Source organism: Somniosus microcephalus, chromosome 15, assembly GCF_052327205.1.
Source record: "Somniosus microcephalus isolate GS21.2 chromosome 15, FLI_Smic_1.0, whole genome shotgun sequence".
Taxonomy (NCBI): Eukaryota; Metazoa; Chordata; class Chondrichthyes; order Squaliformes; family Somniosidae; genus Somniosus; species Somniosus microcephalus.
Genome location: NC_141001.1, coordinates 42,135,282 through 42,161,170, shown reverse-complemented (window position 1 = coordinate 42,161,170; position 25,889 = coordinate 42,135,282). Strand labels below are relative to the sequence as shown.

General features: G+C 44.3%; 1 protein-coding gene across 13 annotated transcripts in view; it reads right to left on the bottom strand.

Annotated features, from left to right (window-relative positions):
* Positions 1-25,889, bottom strand: part of nap1l4b (nucleosome assembly protein 1-like 4b) — a 116,238-nt gene that overhangs the window by 86,233 nt on the left and 4,116 nt on the right. The gene's annotated exons all lie outside the window — the stretch shown is intronic.

Below are 25,889 nucleotides of genomic sequence, written 5' to 3'. Positions count from 1 at the left end.
AGTTCTAGAGTAACCCTCATTCAGTAAACACCTGTTGATCGTTCCCTGCAGTCTCTTGTCTAATTATTGAAGGACACAACATCAAGATACACGGATCTAACATTGGCGACAAGCAGATTCAAACCTACCTGCAACTCTGCATCACCTCCCAGGGATTCGCTCCTGGAGAACAGTGGAAGAAGGCAGAGTCCAGAAGCACGGGCGTCGACCATCCAGCGGAGATTGAGCATCGCAGGGGAGGCTGTCGAGAGCCAGGCTTGGCTTTCCAGCACGGTGGTCCAGCGAAACAGGCTGGCAACAGGTACTGCGCAGACCCTTCCCGGACAGCGGCGGCTAGAGCCGACCGACGGCGCAGAAAAAGGCCGAGCAGCGTCGACGGGGGAAGAGAGAGGGTAGAGCACAGAGGGCGCAGCCGGTGTTCAGGACCGAGCGGCATCAACGGGAGAGAGACATGCAGAGCGCAGCCGGTGTTCAAGGGCCGAGCAGCGTCAGCGGGGAAGAAAGGAAAGGGCGGGAGACGCCATTTTGAGCCAGTCTAACCACACCCAGGGATGCCGAAGAGTGGCAGTGTCACAGCGTTCGACAATGAAGTCAAAGATTGGACGACATATGTCGAACGCATAGAAGTGTACTGCAAGGCGAATGAAGTGCCAGATGACAGGAAAGCGCTGGTATTGTTGAATTCAATGGGTGCAAAAACGTATGGCTTACTGCGAAACCTAGTAACCCCAGAGAAGCCAGTGGAAAAGGATTTTGAAAACAGTGTCAATCCGGCAGGACCACTTAGACCCCACACCGCTGCTGATAGCGGAAAGATTTAAGTTTCACAAAAGGAACCAGCATAAAGATGAAAGTAATGCTGAGTATTTAACGGAACTGCGCAAGCTATCGAAACACTGCCAGTTTGGAACGGGACTAGCAGATACTTTAAGGGACAAGTTTGTGTGTGGGCTTCAAAGTGAAGGAACCCAGAAACGGCTTCTATCAGAAAAGGATCTTACGCTGGACAAGGCTTTCAGCATGGCAATATCACACGAAGCAGCAGCACGGGGCGCGGCAGAGATACAACGGAGACCGCAAGAATATGGCACAAATGAAATGTCATACAGAACAGTGAAGTGCTATCGCTGCGGCAGAACAACACACGACCATAAGGATTGCTGGTTCAAGGACAAAGTGTGCAGACAGTGTGGAAAAGTAGGACACATAGCAAGAGTCTGCAGGTCGGGAAAGAAAACCAGCAGCAAGAAATCTCCACAGGAGAAGTACAAGAAGGTACATAAGGTGACGGAGAGTAGTTCAGACGAACAGAAAAGTGATACAGACTCCGGAAGCAAGGAGCTGGGTTGTCTGAAACTACATAATGTGATCAAAACGGAGGATCACCAAACTATCTGGGTCACGCTCAAGATAGCAGGAGTCCAAGTGAAAATGGAATTGGACACAGGATCAGCCCTAACAGCCATAAACCGAAGGGACTACAAGCGGCTATTCTCACATATACCCTTGAGAGATACAAAGATTGTCTTGAAGACGTACACGGGGCAAAAAGTCTACCCCAAAGGAAAAATAAGGGTGAACATTATATATAACGGCAAGGAAACACCAAAAATGGACCTATATGTATTGCCAGATGGAGGACCACCACTACGAGGATGTGAATGGATCCGGAAGATACAGCTAGATTGGCATTCCATACAAGCACTGACTGTAGATGCCAAAAAGGATGATGACGTCACACCTGGACAACTGTCAAAAATGCTAAGTGACGCATAAGAAGTGTTCCAGCAGGGACTCGGAACACTAAAAGGCATAACAGCGACGATCAAAATAGAGGAAAAAGCAAGCCCAAAGTTTAAGGCCAGACCGGTGCCTTATGCGATCCGCCCAGCCGTCAAAGCAGAGCTGGAAGGTTTGGAACATTCAGGAGTACTGTCCAAAGTGGACTGGAGCGAGTGGGCTACACCCATCATTCCTGTAATGAAGAGGTCGTTGAGTAATACGCCTGGGGAACCAAAGAAGGTTCGCATCTGTGGGGACTTTAAGGTGACAGTGAACCCAGTCCTTCACACGGTACAATATCCGCTTCCGCGGATTGAAGATATTTTCGCCTCGCTATCTGGAGGGAAACGCTTCACTAAGATTGATCTGGCCCAGGCGTACCTGCAAATGGAGGTAGAAGAAGCCTCGAAACAGTACCTCACGATCAAGACTCATCAAGGTCTCTACCAATACAACCGGCTGGTGTTCGGGGTAGCATCAGCTCCGGCTATTTGGCAAAAGGCAATGGATCAAGTCCTGCAAGGGATTCCAGGGACCCAGTGTTATTTGGACGACATCCTGGTCACAGGCGAAAATGACAGTGATCACCTCGCCAACCTGGAGCAGGTGCTCACTAGATTGAAGGAATATGGGCTCCGAGCTAATCGCCACAAATGCGAGTTTTTCCAGAAGCAGATCTCGTATTGTGGCCACGTTATTGATAAAGAGGGGTTACATAAGTCCCCATAAAAGATTGAGGCAGTAGTCAAGGCTCCAGCACCGGAAAATGTGTCACAACTGAGGTCGTTCCTCGGGCGGGTGAACTACTACCATAAGTTCTTGCCGAATTTGTCTACAGTACTACACCCACTGAACACCCTACTGCAAACGGGGGTACCATGGAAGTGGAATGACGGATGTAAACGAGTTTTCCAGAAGAGCAAAGAATTGATCACATCAAAAGAGGTGTTGGCTCATTTCAACCCAGCACTACCAATTCGGTTGGCGTGTGATGCATCACCCTATGGCATTGGAGCGGTGCGGTCGCACAAATTCCCGGACGGCTCGGAGAGGCCAGTAGCCTTTGCGTCTCGGTCACTAACCTCAGCCGAGCGTAACTACGCCCAGATTGACAGGGAGGCCAGCAGCCTAGTGTGGGGAGTGAAAAAGTTCAACCACTATCTGCACGGGCAGAAGTTCACCTTGCTGACTGACCACCAACCACTTGTCTCCATCTTTACTCCAAAGAAGGGCGTTCCAGTGATGACTGCGCAACGGCTACAAAGATGGTCCCTTTTTCTAGGGGCGCACCAATATGAAATCAAGTAGAAGGGCACGAAACAGCATGGAAACGCTGATGGGCTATCACACCTGCCACTGCCTACTGCGGAGGAAGCACCAGCAGTGGATCCTGTCGAAATATTTCATTCGACGATAATTGAATGCTTGCCAGTAACTAAACGCTGGTATAGAGAAGGAGACCCGAAATGACCCAACACTGTCTCGGGTATATGATTTGACGGTGAAGTGATGGCCAGCACATGGCGACTCACTGTTGCCAGCATTCTAATCCAGGAGAATAGCTGTCAGTATGCCAGGGGACCTTGATGTGTGGACCCCGAGTGGTAATTCCACCCAAGTTAAGGGAGAGAGTGCTCAATGAGCTTCACGAAGGTCATCTGGGAGGGGTGAAAATGAAAAGCGTTGCTAGGGCTCGTGTGGTGGCCGGGGATCGATCAGCAAATCGAGGACCTGACAAAGAGCTGCTCAGGATGCCAGAAGGTCCAAAATGCACCACCACATGCCCCTCTACACCCATGGGAGTGGCCCCCTCATCTCCATGGCAACGGGTGCATATTGATTTTGCTGGTCCATTCATGGACTCAATGTTTTTAATAGCCGTGGATGCGCACTCGAAATGGCCTGAGGTCATCAAAATGTCCTCCACCACCACGGAGAAAACTACTGCAGTCCTACGGACCATTTTTGCCAGGAACGGCTTGCCAGAGCAGATTTGCTCTGATAACGGACCACAGTTTGTGTTCGAAGATTTATGAAAAGGAATGGGGTATGGCATTACACATCCGCCCCGTATCATCCAGCCACAAATGGATTGGCTGAGAGGTTCGTACAAACCTTTAAAAAAGCAGTAAAGGCCATGTGCGATGACGACATTCCACTGCAGCATAAGGTGGACAATTTCCTGTTCGCCTACAGAAATGCGACACATGCAGTCACCAACCAGACCCCGGCCATGATGTTCTTTAACCGAAGTTTGAGATCTCGTCTGGATTTGCTCAGACCAAATGTACGAAGAGATTTGAGAATAAGCAATTCCAACACATCAATGAGAAGCCGACAAGGAGCTTCAATGTAGGGCAACCAGTCTTGGCCCGCGACTACCGAACAGAGAAATGGCAACCAGGTACGATATGCACACGGCAGGGGCCACTAATGTACACAGTGGATGTTAGGGAGAACATTGTGAGACGCCATGTTGACCAGATCCTAGAGTCACAGGAACGAGTCAACCCCATGTCTCGCCCATACGTACCTGGTGATGAACCCGACGTACAGGTAGCATCTACCCCAGAAACAGTAGCATCGGAAGCGGATGAACCAACGACAGGGGGCCAGAATCGCCACCGCACCAAGAGCAAGACACTCGGGAAAGGCGCTATCCAGAAAGGATCAGGAAGCCCCCCCAAAGACTGAATTTATAAATAGGCTATTTTCAGTTAATGTTGCATGTTAAGTGCTAATTGTAATTAGTTTGATATTTAATTGTTAAATGTGTGTTATGGTACTGTTAATCTAAAAGGGGAGCAATTGTAATGTATGTACCTTTAAGGGGAGAACTACTTTTTACAGCTCCTGTATACTGTAGTACCGGCAGTGACCACACCTGTATATAAACCCCGAGTAGGGATCTGTACAATTAGTTCTAGAGTGACCCTCATTCAGTAAACACCTGTTGATTGTTCCCTGCAGTCTCTTGTCTAATTACTGAAGGACACATCAAGATACACGGATCTAACAACGAGAAATCCTGTGGATGTGATATATTTAGATTTCAGCAAGGCTTCGGATATCTTGTCACACAAGTGTTTTATCCACAAGGTAGGAAGCCATGAAATTGGAGGTTGGAAGTTTTGCTAAATCAGAGAATGTGAAAGGACTTGTGATTGGAGCTACATTGGCATGGGAAGAGCTCATAGGTTGCAAGAGGGATCAGTGCACTGCTGTTTATAGTGTATAGGACTAATTTTAATTTGGAGTCAGAAACAAAACTGTCCAGGTTTTCAGCGACACCAAATTTGGGGGGGGGGGGGGGGGGGGGGGGTTTCAAACAATAGGGAATACAAATGGATCTGAATAGGTGGGCCGATGAGCACCATAACATATTTAGTTGCTGCAATTCCAAACAGAATGACCTTGTTTACATTGTTTCGCTAACTCTTCCTATCTTGCACATTCACGTATAATGGAAGTTGCACAGCTGTCTCCCAAAATTAAAAAATTTAAGTGTTGTCATTTTTGGGTGTTAACAGACATGCTAGTTCCGAAAATTTAAGTTATAGACCGGTAAGTCTGACATTGGTAATGGGGAAATTGCTAGAGTCCATTATAAAAGATGTAATAGCAGAGCACTTGGAAAACAGTGACAGGATCGGACAAAGTCAACATGGATTTACAAAAGGTAAATCGTGCTCGACTAATCTACTGGAATTTTTGGAGGATGTAACTGGTAGGATAGATAAGGGAGAACCAGTGGATGTGGTGTATTTGGACTTTCAAAAGGCTTTCGATAAGGTCCTGCATAAGAGATTAGCATGCAGGGCAAGGTACTGTCTTGGATAGAGAACTGGTTGGCAGACAGGAAGCAAAGAGTTGGAATAAACGGGTCTTTTTCTGAGTGGCAGGCAGTGACTAGTGGGGTACCGCAGGGATTGGTGCTAGGACCCCAGCTATTCACAATATATATAAATGATGATCTAGACAAGGGAACTATATGTAATATCTCCAAGTTTGCAGACGACACAAAACTGGGTGGGCGTGTGTGCGGGTGGTGAGGAGGATGCAGAGAAACTCCAGTATGATTTGGACAGGTTGGGTGATTGGGCAGATGCATGGCAAATGCAGTATAATCTGGATAAATGCGAGGTTATCCACTTCGGTGGCAAAAACAGGAAGACAGATTATCGGAACGGCAATAGATTGGGAAAAGGGGAAGTGCAATGAGACCTGGGTGTCCTTGTGCACCAGTCGCTGAAGGTAAGCATGCAGGTGCAGCAGGTGGTTAAGGCGGCAAATGGTATGTTGGCCTTTGTAGCGAGAGGATTCGAGTGCAGGAGCAAGGATGTCTTGCTGCAGTTGTACAGGGCCTTGGTGAGACCACACCTTGAGTAGTGTGTGCAGTTTTGGTCACCTTATCTGAGGAAGGATGTTCTTGCCATGGAGTGAGTGCAGCAAAGATTCACCAGACTGATACCTGGGATGGCAGGAATGATGTTTGAGGAGAGATTGGGTCGATTAGGCTCATATTTGCTACAGTTTAGAAGAACGAGAGGGGATCTCATTGAAACTTATAAAATTCTAACAGGACTAGACAGACTAGAGGCAGGAAGGATGTTCCCGATGGCGGGGGAGTCCAGAACCAGGGGTCACAGTCTAAGGATAAGGGGGAAGCCATTTAGGACCGAGATGAGGAAGAATTTCTTCACCCAGAGAGTGGTGAACCTGTGGAATTCTCTACCACAGAAGGCAGTTGAGGCCAATTCATTAAATATATTCAAGAAGGAGTTGGATATATTTCTTAAGGCTAAAGGGATCAAGGGATATGGGGAGAAAGCAGGGACAGGGTACTGAATTTGGATGATCAGCCATGATCTCATTAAATGGCGGAGCAGGCTCAAGGGGCCGAATGGCCTACTCCTGCTCCTATCTTCTATATTTCTATGAATGAAAGACATTCAGTACGAGAATCTCTGCTCCCTCAAAATTTAAGATTTGGTAGGTTTCCAAACTGTTCAGGGGTCTAAACGATTCCTCCACCCACCACGCAATTTGAAAACCAAGTTTGGCACCACACTGGATTGACACTCCATGCAGTGTTAAACTGAAGCATTGTAGGACTACACCCTCCAAGTAGTCTTGCTCCTTTGCACTCCAGGTTTACAGTTCTAGTTTAACATTACTGTGTAGTGGAAATCACTTTGCACCAATGTTAAACTTAGTACAAGTGCATTCTTAAGCAACAACTAATCAGTAAGTTCTAACACAAATCCTTACAGTAATTAGAGGGTAAAAAAGTTATAAACAAAGATAATGTTGCACAGCTTCGGTCCTGGTACAGAGGTTCACGCTGCATAAGCATGGATCAGAGAATTCGATGGTTAATTTACCCAAAAGGCTGACTTCGGTGCCAGATTCTCCAATCTGTGCTCCCATAAAGTAAGGTTCTGCACTGGGGTGGATTTACACACCCCGCAAATCAAAGCTCAATTCTCTTACACAGGTACTAATTACAGTAAACTCTTGTTTAAACAGCACTTTATCATCCGGAATACTTTAATAACCGGTAATCTTGCCGAATCCATCCAGCACTCGTTTTGCTGAGTCCAAGTCTCCCGCGGTGGCCCAGTTAGTCAGTGGTAATGGCGAGTGGAAAAGCAGCACCGTGGTAGGTATACACCTGTTATCCAGAATTTTTCATCAACCGGCACCATCCTGGTCCCATAGGTGTCGGATAAGAAAGAGTTTACTGTACATAGAATCTACAACACAAACAGGTCATTTGGCCCAACTGGTCTATGCCGGTGTTTATAAGAGTATTTCCAGCATTTTTTGCTTTTATTTCAGACATCCAGCATCCGCAGTATTCTGCTTTTGTCCCCTCCTGACCTTTGTTCCAGAGGAAAGAAACCCACCCTGCTAAATCTATCCTGATAGTTGCATCCTCTCAATTCAGGTAACACTTGTAAATATCGCTGAACTTTTTCCAGTGCTTCACTATCTTTTTTGCAGTATGATCACACTGCACAGAGCATGCCAACGATGGTCTAACCAACATTCTAATTCTAAATAAATTAAACTTTATCTGTCTGCTTTTGTATTCTATTCCTCTAGAAATGAACCCCAATGTTTCGTCTGCACTCTTTATGGCGTTATCAACTTGTTTTGCTACTTTTAGTGATTTAAAAACAAAGGAATTAGGAGCAGGAGCAGGCCATACAGCCCCTCGAGCCTGCTCCACCATTCACTAAGATTATGGGTGATCTTCAATCTCAATTCCACTTTCCCGCCCGGTGTCCATATCCCTCGATTCCCCTAGAATCCAAAAATCTGTATCTCAGCTAGGGTTGCAAAGGGGTGGAAAGTTTCCGGTAAATTTCTGGAAATTTTCCACGGGAAGTTTAGCTTGGGAATTTTGCCCAAAAAAGCACATGCTAGCATAATATTGTTTTTTTTGTATTTCTTTCTTTTTTTCCCCCCCCCCACAGGTCCTCTCTTAAAATTACTAACAGAGATGGAATCTTAATTATTAAGGAATTTCTTATTCAATATATGTTTATCTTGTTACTTGGCTTGTTTTAATAATTACAAGTTTTGTGTGTGACTGTGAACAAATGTGTCCTGATTGGTTGGATGAGTGAATGAGCGATTAGCTCCCTCTATTTGTAATATTTGCATATCGAATTGTGATTGGCCTGCAGGCATCTGTAAGACTGCTATAGTTTTTTTAAGATTCAGGTTAGGGGTCCTGAGGGAAGTCATTTTGTTTTCTGATGTGATGATGCAGTAAGTAAATCAGACTTTATACCAAATAAACCAGTTACTTGTTGAACTCTGTTGTCCTTCAATTTAAAATATACAAAATAATACACTATTGGTGATGTAGCGTCGTGTGTGTACAGGTCATGCTTCCATCACATGGAGTATCAGCAAAAATGTACTCGCCTTGTTGCAATCGTGCTGATCGACCGCAGTTCGACACAGAGATGAATGCCCTTTATTTCTCTGCATAGAACAATGCCACGTTTACCGTCAGATGTGTGGAAGGATTTTACCCCAAGCATTAAAGATGGAAAGACTGTGTACATGTGCAAACACTGTAGAAAGCCATATGTAAAGAATGCCACAAAGATGCAGCAGCATTTATCCAAATGCAACAACTTCACTCAAAGCTCACAGCAGTCAGCCCAGAGTTCCTCTGCTTCCATTCAAGAAGATGATGGTTCTCATTCAGCATCAGGCTCCTTATCATCAGCAACTCCTGGCCCACTTGGAAGGTTCTTTGATACAATGGATAACCATAGCCAGAAGAATGCAGATGAGTGCCTTGCTCGAGCTGTATATGCAACAGGCTCACCCCTCATGCTCACAGCCAATGTGTACTGGAAGAGATTTTTCAATGTTATTCGCCCTGCATACTGTCCTCCCACCAGACATGCTTTGTCTACTTATTTGCTGGAGGTTGAGTATAACAGAGTCCAAGGAAAGCTCAAAGAAACGATAGCGATGGCAGACTGTGGTGCAGTTATCTCAGATGGGTGGTCAAATGTACGAGGGGAGGGCATCATAAACTACATCGTCTCCACTCCTCTCCCAGTGTTCAAGAGCACAGACACAAAGGACAACAGACACACAGGCACATACATTGCTGAGGAGCTGAAAGCGGTCATCAACGATCTTGGATCACAAAAGGTCTTTGCAGTAGTTACTGACAATGCTGCGAATATGAAGGCTGCTTGGGCTCAAGTGGAGGAGGCCTACCCTCATATTACGTCTATTGGGTGCGCAGCTCATTGGCTTAACCTGCTCAAGGACATCATGGGTTTGAGAACCATGGAAGCACTGTACAAGAGAGCCAAGCAAGTTGTTAAGTATGTCAGGGGAAAACAGGTAGTTGCAGCAACCTACAACTCCAAGCAAATGACAAAGAACAAGAACACCACACTGAAGCTGCCCAACAACACTAGATGGGGTGGTGTTGTCATAATGTACAACAGCCTTCTGGAGGGGAAGGAGACGCTGCAAGAAATGGCAATATCCCAGTCTGGGGATATGGAAACCACCATCAAGAAAATACTACTGGATGATGTGTTTTGGGACAGAGTGGTTAGCAGCCTTAAACTACTCTCACCAGTAGCATCTGCAATTGCTCAGATTGAAGGAGATGACGCTGTCTTGTCAGATGTTCAGGCTTTTTGCCAATTTAAAAAGAACAAATCAGCATTGCCCTACCCACATCCCTGCTGCTCAATTGTTCAATTCATACAGACGCATCAAGAATTTTGTGTCAAGCCGATTCATGCTGCAGCATACATGCTGGACCCAAAGCATGTTGGGAGACCAATACTTTCTGGAGAACAGATCAACAGCGCTTAGTGAGATTTCTACCCTCTCACGCCACCTCAATCTGGACGTGGGCAAAGTTCTGGGAAGTCTGGCAAAGTTCTCTACCAAGCAAGGTCTTTGGAATGGGGACGGGTTATGGGAATCATGCAAGCATATCACTGCACATACCTGGTGGAAGGGACTTTGTGCATCTTAGGCCCTGTTGCCCATTGCATCAGTGATACTGCAAATCCCACCTTTATCAGTGGCCTCTGAACGAAACTGGTCACTTTTTGGGAATACGCATACAAAGGTGTGCAACAGGCTGACTAACAAGAGAGTGGAGAAACTGGTGGCTATCCGGGCGAACCTACAACTTATTGAGCCAGATACAGAAGTGTCCACCACACAGCTAGACACTGACACAGAGAAGGAAATGGACACGTCAGAGCCAGAGAATCAGGAGGAGCAATGAGGAGTAGAAGACTCAAGACTCATGAGTAGAAGACTCAAAGGGACAAAATAAGGACAAATTACAGGCTAAATAAGCGGACGCTCTTTTTATTTTATTTTAGATGGGTCTTTTTTGTGGGGGTTCAATAAAGTTCAAAATTATAACCTAAATAAAGTTTTGAAAGCCTGTTTTTGTTTGTATGGAACAGTATGTCTATTTTGACGACAAAGATAATATAAGGGTCAGAGACAAAAACCATCAGTGTGCAAAAAAACTCAATTCCCATAAATTCCCATGGAAAGTTTCCTCTTTTAAAAACTCCCAGAATTTTGCAACCCTAATCTCAGCTTTGAATATACTCAAACGATTCAGCATCCACAGCCCTTTGTTGTAGAGAATTCCAAATATTCACTACCGTCTAAGTGAAGAAATTCCTCATCTCAAGTCTTAAATGGCCGACCCCTTATCCGGAGACTATGCCCCCTAGTTCTAGCCACTCCGGTCAGGGGAAACAAGCTCTCCACATCTACCCCGTCAACCCCCTTCAGAATCAATGAGATCACCCCTCATTCTTCTAAACTTGAGTATAGGCCCAATCTGCTCAATCTCTCCTCATAGGACGACCCTCTCATTCCAAGAATCAATCTTATGCATCTGTATTCCAAGACCTCTTTGCTCTTCTACACCATTTAGTTTTACCTTCCAAGGAATAAATGTCTCTTAACAGAATGAATCACCTCACACTTTGCTATATTGAATTTCATTTTCGATTTATCCATCCACTCCGCAAAGCCGGTTAATGTCTTCCTCTACATTGATGCAGTCCTCCACATTATATACATCTCCGACCCAAAATTGGTATTATATGTAAATTCCATCACTCCTCCAATTCCCAAGTTCAAATCACTTATGCACATGGCAAACAGCAGTGGTCCCAGCATGGGACACCACTTCCCCATTAAACATAGCATCAACCCATTTGTCATATCTAACCACTAAAACACATCAAAATTAATCTTCAGCAAGAGAGAGTAGCAGCAACAGAACCAGGGAGTCCTGAGACAGTGGAGCTGCGTCTGAAAGAACAGCACACCTCATGTCCAAGAAGCAAATATTCTTGTGGTTTTTCCTGCAACCGTGTTAAAAATATGCAGCAAGCCATGTGATTGACTGACTGGCATCACATGGCAGTCTCCACCATTGAGAAGCAACATGACAACCATTTTTGTAACTAGATTTTTTAAAACGTAGTTGCACATCAGGAAGGGAGAATTCTGCAGCTATGGGTAATTTCCACGGCTGCAGAAACATGGAAAAACAGAGGCAATTGAAAGGCATCAGGTTTTGGAGCTAGCCATTTGGATGGCAGTCTTTTCTGGTTCTGTACTTTCTATATCTTTATAGTTAAAACATGCCTTTAAAAAAGTAACATTCGTTAAATTAACTGTATAATACATTATACACTATGTATAGCAGCTTAATAATGAATCTGAAGTATAATATGTGTTTTGAGATCGTCTGCAGGTACAATACATAGACACTAAGAAGTCCATTGCATTTTTACCATTAGCTCTGAATGCTATCTCGGTCAACACCTAAATACTGCAACAGTCTCAAAAATGTTAAGACTGCCAAGTTGCTGCAAATTCATTTTTTTTTCAAACAAAGTTTTTAAATACGTGTTTAAAATGAATGTTTCAGCAGTTTGCAAAGCACTCTGCGAGGGTTTGTTGTACATTCTGTTTCAGTAACTAACCCAAGGCGTTCACATTCAGAACCATGTTCACGGTGGCTGAATCGTTTTTCTCTAATCCTTACAGAACAATGTGGCTTTAGAGTACAATAGCTTCATGCAATGTTAAACCAAGTTAGTAAATTGCTGAAGACAGGGGCTGGCTCTAAACATTTCACTGCTTACTGAACTGTGATTCAGTAAAACATACTCTAGACAGATACAGAAAGCCACTGAGATTTCTCTTGTCCCCTGGAAACTGTATCTGATTATGTTAAATGTCATCCTAATCTACTCAGACATAGCAATGCTATTAGGACAAACAATTTAGCAAGGCACAAAGTGCCAAAAATCACAAGCAGTTGAAAGGGCTATCCTTTTTCAGGTGTAGTAGAGCAGTGCTAGTCAGTCTCACCTCAATTGCATTCAAATTTTGATCAGCGGCATGTTTTAAAGTGCTACTATTCTACTTCGCTCCTCCAGTCAATTTCAACTGAAGTGTAAAGATTGAATTTTAGGCCTCAGTTTTGTATTATATGATGGCGCCACCACCATTTTGAAGCACAAAGGCATTTTCAAGCTGGTACAGCAACCAGTTGGCACTACAGTCAGCAAGTGCTTAAAATTAGCGCACAAGTACCTGCGAGCAACATATTTTCCAACTGTTGGACCACGTGGTTATCGTTAACAGCTGGTCTCAGGCTCAACGCACGCTCTTCCCTGCATTACTTTAAAAGAATGCCAGTGAAAAGAATGGAGTAATAGTCACCAGTTGGCCCAATAGTTGGCAAGGGCTTTTCTCACTGGCACCTCAATTCTAACTAATTTTAAACAATACTGTGCAGCTGAGCACTTGAATCAAGACTAGATGGTTACTGTACCAGCTTTACCATTAGGCTGCAAAATGTACAATAGTGGCAATTTAAAATTAAGGGATGCTGTACCATTACAGACAACTTGTGCATAAAGCACATCTTAGAAAGTTGTTGTACACAATGAAGTATTCTTTCTTGGAGGGCAAAGACCTTTTGCTAGCTCATGAGTACAATGTCAGAATGGTCAGGTTAACAGAGCAAGTCTAAGACTGCATAAATTTTGTAACTGTTCCAGAAATTAGATCATCAGGTGAACAAGTCATTTTTGTGTACTGCAATTAAATATCTTCAAATAAGTGTAATACAGTATGAGTTTAACATACAATTTACAGCAACCAGCCTGCAATACACACTCAATCCCCATTTACCTTTTAAATGGACAGCCACCAATGTATAAACATAATAATCATATAGTACACAAGCGAGGCTTAAAATTCAATCTTTACTCTTCAGTTTCCATCATTTCTCTATAAAGAATTCGAAGGCAGACTCTTGCATTTCTCTTTGGTCTAGGTCTTCCAGCTTCAGCACAACCTTTCTGATCAGATCTCAAATTACAGAGGTAGAGTTGTAAGCAGGATCTCAGTCTTCACTTGAACAGCTGCCGCTTTCACACGCACACAATATTACAGAACATGCTGCCGCTCAATTCTCAACATGCCATAAAGATATATACTTCAGTATAATCTGCACCCAAATCAGACAACCTTTGCCTGCTCTAATACAAAGGCAAAATACTGCAGTTGCTGGAGATCTGAAATAAAAACAGAAAATGCTGGAAATACTCCGGTCAGGCAGTAGCCGTGGAGAGAAACAGAGTTAATGTTTCAGGTCGATTACCGTTTGTCTTTGCCTGCACTATGTCTGTACCAGTGTTTGACTCAGGAATACAACAGCATAGCAATGAACTGAACTACCCTTTACGATCATACTTTGCAGGAGAGGTCGAAGTCCAAAGCATACTCCAAATTTTTTTTGAACCATTATGGTGACCTGAATATTGCACAGGGGCCAATATTCGATGCAAAACCAGCAAGAATATACAAAATATACGGCAACTATCTCTCAATGCAGTGCTACAATTTCACCAAAACAAAATCAGATCCTTCACTCATGCATGTTTTATCAATCCTTCCATCAATCAAAAGATTGACCAGGATTCCTTGCTGTAACTTATAACAATCATATATTTCACAAGAGTACTTCTAATCAGAAGTGTACTTTAATGGCATTAGAGCAGCATCAACTCTCCGTGTTAGCAGATGAGCTACCAGGCAGCAGATCTCATTTTAAAAAACAGATGCATTTCTGGGATGTTAGCTAGCTAGCTTGCAACAGGTATATTATGGGTATGGTAGCCTAGTGGTTATTGTACTGGACTAGCAACCCAGTGGTCTTCAGTTCAAACCACATAAAAAGCTGTGGAATTAAAATTTTAAAACATCTGGAGCTAGCACCAGAAAATGACCATGAAAGCTTCCGGCTTGTCGTAATAACCCAACAGTTTCACTAATGCCCTTCAGGGAAGGGAACCTGCCACCCCTACTAGGTCTGGCTTACATGTGACTTCATGGTTAATATCCCAGGGCACTGGAGGATGAGAAATAAACACTGCTTTGCCAGAGTCACCTACAACCCAAGAACAAAAATAACAAAAAAAATTCCTGGAACCATTGACAACTAGGAAAATTATACCAATGTTGTATGTGCATTAAGCGGGGATAATATGAATGTGACAAATTACAACTGTACCATCCATTCCCTTCCCCACGTTTTTACATACTTTTTCCAGCTGCAAGGCTGGGAGATGCAGGTTGAGCGTCCCAAATCCGGAGTTCCGGAACGATTGGTGGCAGGGGTCCGGAATCCGTACACCCTGAGGAAGGCTTACCAAAAGCACAACCTGGGCCCAGGCATGTCCAGACTCAGCACGTGTTTCTGATGTCCGAAGTCCGGAAATATCGCAACCTGGGCTCGGGCGTTTCCGGACATCAGAAACACGTTCCGAAGTCCGGAAAAACCCAAAAACAGGCTCGGCCTCGGTCCCGATGTTGCCGGGTTCGGGACGTTCTACCTCTACCTAGGCCTCTTGGTGACTCCCTGTTAGGAGGTGCTATGGTTACTTGCCTCAAAGTTCTCGCTTGTCCACCTTCAATCAGCAGCTCTGTTCCCCCATTTCCTGAAGCAGTTTGGTTAAAATGCTGCAATAGGAGCCTTTCTGGATGAACGAAGATGGCCCTCAAGTCTTTATTTTCTGAATTAACCACATGAGGAATTATGTACCTGAACCTAAGCAATTATCTTACTTTTTTCCTACTTTGCTATTGGTAATTTTGAACCAGAGAATTATTATGGAAAAAGGATTTTTTTAAAGCTTCCCGACTTGAAATTCAGGCAGTTGGTTGAAAGAACCTTTCGGAAAGGCTATATTTGGAGCTTCAACCTGCAACAGCATGCATGAAATGTCCACCCATACCCATGGTCTGTCATTCACGTCATAGATCAAAGTCACATTGCTGTGGGAAGACACTGAGCAAACAAAGGCATTTTAGCACAAGTACAGTTACCAGTTCTCTCTTGCCTGCATGCTGTTGCATTTCTGGTTGAGGTCACACTTGATGCTTGACCAGAGGAAGTGAAAAAATAACTATAATTATGCAATTCTAGTTTTGTAAAACATCCCCCATCTTCAGCCTGTCTCGTCTGTCCACCTCTGCTCCCAAAATGGTAGACGGTCTGCTCGAAGCAATTGCCAGCTGCCAGAAGGCACATCTCCACTCCCTCTACAAGGAGACACTACACCACTTGGGATCTCAAACTATGACCAGGAACTGAGCAAAGATTGAACCTACACTTGCTTTTTACTCTCATTCTCAGCATGCTCTAACATTTAACATAATATCCCTCCTCCCAGGATAGAGAAAATTAACAGGACACATACATACATACTTGCACCCACAAATAAACGCTGCAAACAAATGTAATTTACTAGCAGTTATCCACAAGTGTCCTCGTTAATGGTTGTAGTCAAGCAAATAACTTGCATTTATATAGAGCTCCACACATGCAGAAGATGTCAAGAGTATTTAAAAATAAGTAGGAAAAGAATACAGTGGATATTATGCATAGGGGTGGAGAAGATGGGATCATCACCCCCTGGACATAGGAAAGTATAACATTCCTGTTCAGGGGACACAAAGCAAATGGGTGATAACTGATTAAAATGGTAATAGCCCAGAAGTCCATTCTGGTCACAACACTAAACTAGTTACAGGCCATTTTCGACTGCTGGCCTATGAACAGAATTAAAGAAACTACAATTTTACTATGTATGCACAAGAGGCAAACTACAACTCCAGTATTTCACACAGAAAGTCAGCTGCCTCCTGAGCAGCATTGAGCACAAGAAAATCTGCTGGCCTGGGCATATCCAACAGCTCCGAGGGAATACTGAAGGTTCAAAATTGAAGATCTTCCCATACCTGTATAATCAACAATAAACTTTTTACTTACTTATCCTACCAGATTGAACATAATAGGAGCAGGAGTAGGCCAATCGGCCCCTCGAGCCTGCTCCGCCATTCAATAAGATCATGGCTGATCTGATCCTAACCGCCAATCCACTATCACAGAACCATCTCCTGAATCTAACAGAATTAGACACGAAATAGGAGCAGGATCAGGCTACACGGCCCCTGGGCCCGCTCCGCTACCCACAGGGCCATGACCGATCCGAATCTAGACTCATGTCCAAATTCCTGCCCGCTCCCCGTAACCCTTAATTCCCTTTACTTCTAGGAAACTGTCTATTTCTGTTTTAAATTTATGTAATGTAGCTTCTACAGCTTTTTGGGGCAGCATATTCCATGGACCTACCACCCTCTGAGTGAAGTAGTTCCTCCTCATCTCAGTTTTGAAAGAGCAGCCTCTTATTCTAAGACTATGCCCCCTAGTTCTAGTTTCACCCATCATCGGGAACATCCTCCCCGCATCCACCCGATCCAACCCCTTCACAATCTTATATGTTTCAATAAGATCACCTCTCATTCTTCTGAACTCCAATGAGTAGAGTCCCAATCTACTCAACCTCTCCTCATATGTCCATCCCCTCATCCCCGGGATTAACCGAGTGAACCTTCTTTGGACTGACTCGAGAGCAAGTATGTCCTTTCTTAAGTATGGACGCCAAAACTGTACGCAGTATTCCAGGTGCGGTCTCACCAATACCTTGTACAACTGAAGCAATACCTCCCTATTTTTATATTCTATCCCCCTAGCAATGAAAGCCAACATTCCATTGGCCTTCTTAATCACTTGCTGCACCTGCATACTAACCTTTTGAGTTTCGTGCACCAGGACCCCCAGATCCCTTTGTACTTCAGTGCTTTCCAGTTTCTTGCCATTAAGATAATAACTTGCTCTACGATTTTTCCTGCCAAAGTGCATAACCTCACACTTTCCAGTATTGTATTCCATCTGCCAAATCTCTGCCCACTTACTTAGCCTGTCTATGTCCCCTTGCAGGTTTTTTATGTCCTCCTCACTCACTACTTTCCCTCCCATCTTAGTATCATCTGCAAACTTTGATATGTTACACTCGGTCCCCTCCTCCAAATCGTTAATATAGATTGTAAAGAGTTGGGGACCCAGCACTGACCCCTGCGGAACACCACTAGTTACTGATTGCCAGTCTGAGAATGAACCATTTATCCCAACTCTCTGCCTTCTGTTAGATAGCCAATCCTCTATCCATGCCAGGATATTACCCCCAATCCCGTGACTTTTTATCTTAAGCAATAATCTTTTGTGTGGCACCTTGTCAAATGCCTTTTGGAAGTCTAAATACACTACGTCCACTGGTTCCCCTTTATCCACCCTATATGTTACTTCCTCAAAGAACTCCAGCAAATTTGTCAAACATGACTTCCCCTTCATAAAACCATGTTGACTTTGTCCTATTAAATTATGATTATCCAAATGTCCTGTTACTGTCTCCTTAATAATGGACTCCAAAATTTTACCTACCACAGATGTTAGGCTAACCGGTCTATAGTTTCCAGCCTTCTGTCTACTGCCCTTTTTAAATAAGGGTGTTACATTAGCAGTTTTCCAGTCTGCCGGGACCTTTGCTGAGTCCAGGGAGTTTTGGAAAATTACCAATGCATCTACAATCCCTACCGCCACTTCCCTCAAGACCCTAGGATGTAAGCCATCAGGTCCAGGTGATTTATCCGCCTGGAGTCCCATTATTTTACCGAGTACCACTTCCTTAGTGATTTTGATCGTGTTTAGCTCCTCCCCCCCCCTTTAGCCCCCTGTTTGTCCAGTGTTGGGATATTCTTCGTGTCTTCTACTGTAAAGACTGATATAAAATATTCATTCAGTGTTTTTGCCATCTCCATATTTCCCACCATTAATTTCCCGGTCTCATCCTCTAAGGGACCAACATTTACTTCAGCCACCCTTTTTCTTTTTATATAACTATAAAAACTCTTACTATCTGGTTTTATATTTTTTGCTAATTTACTTTCATAATCTATCTTCCCTTTCTTAATCAATCTTTTTGTTATTTTTTGCTGTCTTTTAAAGTTTTCCCAATCCTCTATCCTCCCACTAGATTTGGCTACCTTATATGCCCTTGTTTTTAGTCGAATACTATCCTTAATTTCTTTACTTAGCCACAGATGGCTGTCTTTTCTTTTACACCCTTTTCTTCTCAGTGGAATATATATTTTTTGGAAGTTGTAAAATAACTCCTTAAATGTACACCACTGATCATGTATCGTCTTACCCTTTAATCTATTTTCCCAATCCGCTCTACTTGGAACAGGGAGAGAAAGAAAGAGTGGACGAAGTTTAAAATTGTGTTTTGGGGAGGACTTACTAAAAACTGCAACACATGTCTGACATTACAACAGTTATAGTCAACCGTTAACAATCCTATCTGAAAACCAGAGATCTGTTAAACAGTTAGCAGCAAACATTTTTTTTTAAGGAATCCATGTGTAAAAACTAATTTAGGAAAATGTAGTTTACTATTTACAATATAAACATCTTCAAATAGCTTAAAAAGATGAATAAATTGGCATTTATCAGAGCAATATTGAGTAAGTGAATAGGAAAAGCAGATTTACATGGAAATCAACATCACTTACAGGGCAATGGAGAAGAAGCCAGTCAAAGGAATGTAGAGTTCAGAGGGCTGGAGGAAGTTACAGATCGGGAGGGGCAAGCCCATGGAGGGATTTAAACGTGAGGATGAGAATTTTAAATCTGAGACATTGGAGATCCCAGGGTTGAGCAGAACAGGATACAGGCAGCAGAAGTGTAAGCTGAAGTTTATGGAGGGTAGATGAGAGGCTGGCCAAGAAAGCATTGGAAAAGTTGTCTGGAGGTGCCAAGGATATGAATGAGAGCATCAGCAGCAGCTGAGCTGAGGTTGTGCCAGAGGTGCGCAATATTGCAGAGGTCTGAAATCGGCAACGTTTGTGAGGAAGGGCATATGCAGTTGGAAGCTCAGCTTTGGATCGAATACGATGCAGATAGTTACGAACTTCTTACTCCAGCTGAGACAGTGACTGGAGAGGGAGATGGAATCAGTATCGAGGGTACAGAGTTTGTGGCTAATGATGATGGCTTGGGTCTTCCCAATGTTTAAATAGAATAAATTATAACTTATGCAAGGACTGAATATCAGACAAGAGCCTGATAACAAAGCCAAGAGGCTCAACAGAAGTGGCGGAGAGGTAGAGCTGGGCATCATCCGCGTACATGTGGAAGCTTTCCCCATGTTTGCAGATGATGTCACCAAGAGGCAGCAGGAAGCCAGGAATCGAGCCTCCGAGGACTCCGGAACCAATGGTGCTGCGTTATAAAGAGAAGCTATTGCTGGAAATGCTCTGGCTATATGGGATGGGAAAGAGTGGAACCGAGCAAAGGCAGTCCCCCTAAAATGGACAAGAGAGGAGGAGAATGGTGTGGCTAATCATATCAAAGGTTTCAGAGAGGTCGACAAGGAGGGATAATGCACCATGGTCACATTCAAAGAGGTTGTCATTTATGACTTTGGTTAGAGTCAACCCATCCATCCTCTCCAACTCTAATCTCCCTTTCTTCTGTTTATTAAATGTGCTGTTGCCACTGAGCTGTCGAAAACACAAACTCCCTTCAGTGTGGCTTCCAATGTTCCTTCAGTATCAAGAATGCTCTGGCCAACGCTTACAATCCTTGCCTTCCTCAGCCTCCAAGTAACATTCGATGCAATTTTCCACATCATCTTTCTCCATCCTCTCACCTTTGCCCAGCGCCATGGGACTGTTGTTAAATAGTTCCACTCCTACCTTTCTGAGTGCAGCCAATGCACCTCCAGCAGTGGCCATCACCTCTGGAATCTTCCATGGATCTATCCTTGGCCCCCACCCCCAGACTCGGTCAGTTTCCCTATGTATACTGATGACAGCCAGCTCTACTGCTACAACACTTCCCTTGATCAAGACTGCTTGCCTGCTTCAAATGAACATCAAGTAAACAAAAGCCATCGACTTCCATTAAATTTGCTCTCTTAACAAATCTTGGCATCCTTTTCAAACCAGAGCTGAGCTTCAAACCTCATCGCCTGTCAATCATCAAGACTTATTTCCACCTCTAACATTGCCTACCTCTGCTTCTGTCACCTTGAGATGATTTCCCCAAAGTCCTCCTTGGTCACCATCCCTCCTCCACGTTCCTTAAACTCCAAAATAAACTTGTCCAAAATTCCACTATTCTGCCCTGCACCAAGTCCCACTTGCCCAACATTCTTCTATTCAATGATCTACATTGGCTCTCTGTCCTTCAATGCATTTAATTTAAAAATCCTTCCTTCATCTTTAAATCCGCCACAGCCTTACCCCCCACCCTATCTTTAAAAGCTCCTCCAGTTTTGGATCCTCTCCCATGGCCCTATCTTCGAGAAATCCCTATACCTCTGTCTTTCTGTTCGCCATTAGAAACCTTGTCAAAATCCATCTTTTTACCAAGTTTTTGGTCTTCCTTCCTAATCTCACCCTCCATGGCTTGGCATCAGTTCCCTTATGTTTTCCCTTGCTTCCTTCCCCATCTGTAAAGCTGCCTTGGGACCGTTTTTTTTGTTAAAAGTGCTATTTAAAAACGAGCTTTGTTGTGTGAACAACAGGTGAGAATTGGGACTTCCAGGGACACTTCCCAAATTCAGTCTGCAACAGGTTCACATGTTAAGAACGGCCACCTGGGTCAACTGATGCCCTTGCTATCAAGCCCAACATGAGTGTGTGCTTTTAGGAAAGGGAAGGAGAACATTTTCTTTTGGCACAGTGACAAAATAATTCATGGGCAAGATTGTTGCAGACTTAATTCCTCAGAGATGGAAAAACCCTCAAATCTCATTCAGATTTTTTAAAATGTACTAATGTCAATTGTAATTATTCCACAGGGAAAGTCATATGGCACATTATAATTCGGGCTCTCTCCCCAATACTTTGCGATCAGTGCAAAAGTCAGCATTCATAAGTAGCACATCCGTCTGATGAAGCAGAGCTTGACCTTGTGTATCTAGGATAGCTGGCCAACAAAACAATGAACCCTTTTACCATGGAGGCATGCGTGGGAAATACTATGGTATATTCCTGATCTCTCTAACTGAGCTCAGGCTGAAAACTATTCAATTTGTATTAACACAAGATCATATCGAAGTTTTAAAGTGAGATTTAGACAGATTCCACGATTCCACTATCAGCTCCAAAACCCGAAATTCTTTTTATAATTTTGATGATGCATGTGCAATAACCAGTTTTACTTGAAACAGAATCTTGATTAGAGATCAAACAGGAAGTTGCGAGAAAGATGGACAGACATTTAGAAAGAAAAATATTTCAAAGAAAGTTGGAAATGGGACAACTGTTTGCAAGGACAGAAGGTGGGTTTTTGAGGGGGTTGGTGACAGCAGTTTTGAAGAAGGAGGGGGACAAAGAAGAGAGGGATCATTTACAATCTCGGCTAGCTTGGGGCCAGGAAGGGAAGATGGGCAGTTAGCAGTTTACTGGGAAGGGGGTCAAGCGTGCAGGAGGTGGGTTCTATAGACATGAGCATGGAGAGAGAGCACGAGGGGAGATGGGAGAAAGAGAGAGATTTAAATTATCAGTGGTCAGCCAGGGATCACCTCGAGGGAAGGTTTGTCTTGCTGGGTAAAGGGAAGAAGGAAACAACAGAGGCAACTAATCAAAACTACAGTACAATAAGGAGTCAACATCTTTGGAAGGGGAGAAAATTGGTGAAAAAAGTGAATGCAGGGTTTACTTTAAATAGATTTTTCAATATTGTATTTTCTAATGGATTAAGTATTTAACATAACTTAATTACACCAAAACTGAGTGTAGGAATTTTGTATCAAAAATCTGTAGAAATTATTAAGCAAATAGAAATAGGTAGACACACCTGAGTCAGAAGGTTGTAGGTTCAAGGACCAAAATACATAATCTATCATGACACTTTTAGTGCAGTAATAGAAACATAAAAGAATAGGAGCAGGAGTAGGCCATTCGGCCCCTCGAGCCTGCTCCACCATTCAATTCAATGAGATCATGGCTGATCGTCCAAATTCAGTACCCTGTTCCTGCCTTCTCTCCATATCCCTTGATCCCTTTAATCTTAATATATCTAACTCCTTCTTGAATATATTTAATGAATTGGCCTCAACAGCCTTCTTTGGTAGAGAATTCCACAGGTTCACCACTCTCTGGGTGAAGAAATTCCTCCTCATCTCTGTCCTAAATGGCTTACCCCTTATCCTTAGACTGTGACCCCTGGTTCTGGACTCCCCGACCATCAGGAACATCCTTCCTGCATCTAGTCTGTCCAGTCCTGTCAGACCACTACCATTATTCCTGTGCCAAAGCAAACGGCTGTGACGTGTCTGAACGACTATCGACCTGTCGCACTCACACCCATCATAATGAAGTGTTGAGAGAGACTGGTCCTGGCTCACATCAAAGCCAGTGTTCCCGCCTCTCTTGACCAACACCAGTTTGCCTATCGTGCAAACAGATCAACGGAGGATGCAATCACAACTGCTCTACACACTGCACTGAATCACTTAGATGGTAAAGAGACCTACATCAGAATGCTGTTCATAGACTACAGCTCAGCATTCAATACCATCGTCCCCAACAAGCTGGCCACCAAACTCCAAACTCTTGGCCTGAACACTTCCCTCTGCAACTGGACCCTGGACTTCCTAACAAACAGACCCCAGTCTGTCAAATTAGGTAACCACACCTCCCCTCCCCCTGACCACGGGGGCCCCACAAGGATGTGTGCTGAGCCCCCTCCTCTACTCCCTCTTCACCCACGACTGTGTGGCTGTTCATGGTTCCAACACCATCATCAAGTTTGCGGATGATACCACGGTGGTAGGCCAGATCACCAACAACGATGAGTCAGCCTACAGGGAGGAGGTCCAGCATCTCGCGAAGTGGTGCGCCGAGAACAACCTGGCCCTTAAGATCAAGAAAACCAAAGAAATCATTGTGGACTTCAGGAAGTCTAAAGGCGGAAGTCACACCCCCATCCACATCCATGGGGCTGTGGTGGAAAGGGTGGACAGCTTTAAGTTCCTCGGAGTCCACATCACGGAAGACCTCTCCTGGTCCCTCAATACCTCCTCTCTGGTGAAGGCCCAGCAGCGCCTATATTTCCTAAGGAGGCTGAAGAGATGTAACCTGTCACCCCTGATCCTCTCTAACTTTTACCGCTGCACAATAGAGAGCATCCTGCCGAACTATATCACAGTATGGTATGGCAGCTGTAGCTACTGTGACCGGAAAGCCCTGCAGCGGGTAGTCAGAACTGCCCAACGCATTACCGGCACTCGGCTACCGACCAGAGCACATATACCAGAAACGCTGTTTACGGCCACAGTCTGTTCGCCCCCTGCCATCTGGGAGACGCTACAGATGCATTCGCACCCGAACGACCAGATTTAGGAACAGCTTCTTTCCCAGGGCTGTCATCCTACTGAACTCCACAAATAAACTCTAAAGCCTGCACATCTGCCAATGCACTTTATTATGTTTATGTTAATGTATTACAAGCCAAATGAATGTTAAATGTTTAAATGTCTTAATCTAAATGTACACTCAGGAGCCGCAAGCCTACATTTCGTTGTACTGCACTTGTGCACAAGCAATGACAATAAAGTTGATTATGATTATGGAATTTTATAAGTTTCAATGAGATCGCCTCTCATTCTTCTAAACTCCAGCGAGTACAAGCCCAATCGACCCAATCTCTCCTCATATGACATTCCCGCCATCCCAGGTATCAGCCTGGTGAATCTTCGCTGCACTCCCTCCATGGCAAGAACATCCTTCCTCAGATAAGTCGACCAAAACTGCACACAATACTCCAGATGTGGTCTCACCAAGGCCCTGTACAACTGCAGCAAGACATCCTTGTTCCTGTACTCAAAGCCTCTCGCTACGAAGGCCAACATACCATTTGCCTTCTTAACCGCCTGCTGCACCTGCATGCTTACTTTCAGCGACTGGTGCACAAGGACGCCCAGGTCTCGTTGCACTTTCCCTTTTCCCAATCTATTGCCATTCAGATAATAATCTGCCTTCCTGTTTTTGACACCAAAGTGGATAACCTCGCATTTATCCACGTTATATTGCATCTGCCATGCTTCTGCCCAATCACCCAACTTAGGGCAAGCAAGAGTGGTTTGTCGAAGGTGTCATTTTTCACATGATATAGTAAACGGAGGACTCATCTGGAAAGACTTGCATTTATATAGCGATCCCACAATCAACGGATCAGATCAAAGCTCTGCAACCCTGCCACATCCAGTTGTGAATGGTGGTGGACCATTAAACAACTAAATGGGATGAGGAGACTCCATGAATATCCCCATCCTCAATGATGGTGGGGCCCAGCACGCAAGTGCAAAAGAAAGCTGAAGCATTTGCAACCATCTTCAGCCAGATGTGCAGAGTGGATGATCCGTATCGGCCTCCTCCTGAGGTCCCCACCACAGAAGCCAGTCTTCAGCCAATTCGATTCACTCCACGTGATATCAAGAAACAGCTGAGTGCACTGGACACAGCAAACATCCGAGCTGTCGTGCTCCAGAACTAGTCGCGCCTCTAGCCAAGCTGCTCCCGTACAGCTACAACGCTAGCATCTATCCGACAATGTGGAAAACTGCCCATAAAAAGCAGGACAAATCCAATCCGGCCAATTACCGCCCCATCAGTCTACTCTCAATCATCAGCAAAGTGAAGGAAGGTGTCGTCGACAGTGCTATCAAGCAGCACTTACTCACCAATAACCTGCTCACTGATGTCCAGTTTGGGCTCCACCAGGGCCACTCGGCTCCAGACCTCATTACAGCCTTGGTTCAAACATGGACAATAGAGCTGAATTCCAGAGATAAGGCGAGACTGATTGTCAAATGCTGCCTTGATGTCAAGGGCAGAGTGTGGCATCAAGGAGCACTAATAAAACTGAAATCAATGGGAATCAGGGGGAGAAAACTCTCCACTGGCTGGAGTCATACCACCATCTACAAGGCATGAGTCAGGAGTGTGATGGAATACTCTCCACTTGCCCGGATGAGTGCAGCTCCAACAACACTCAAAAAGCTCAACACCATCCAGGACAAAGCAACCCGCTTGATTGGTAACCCACCCACCACCTTAAACATTCACTCCCT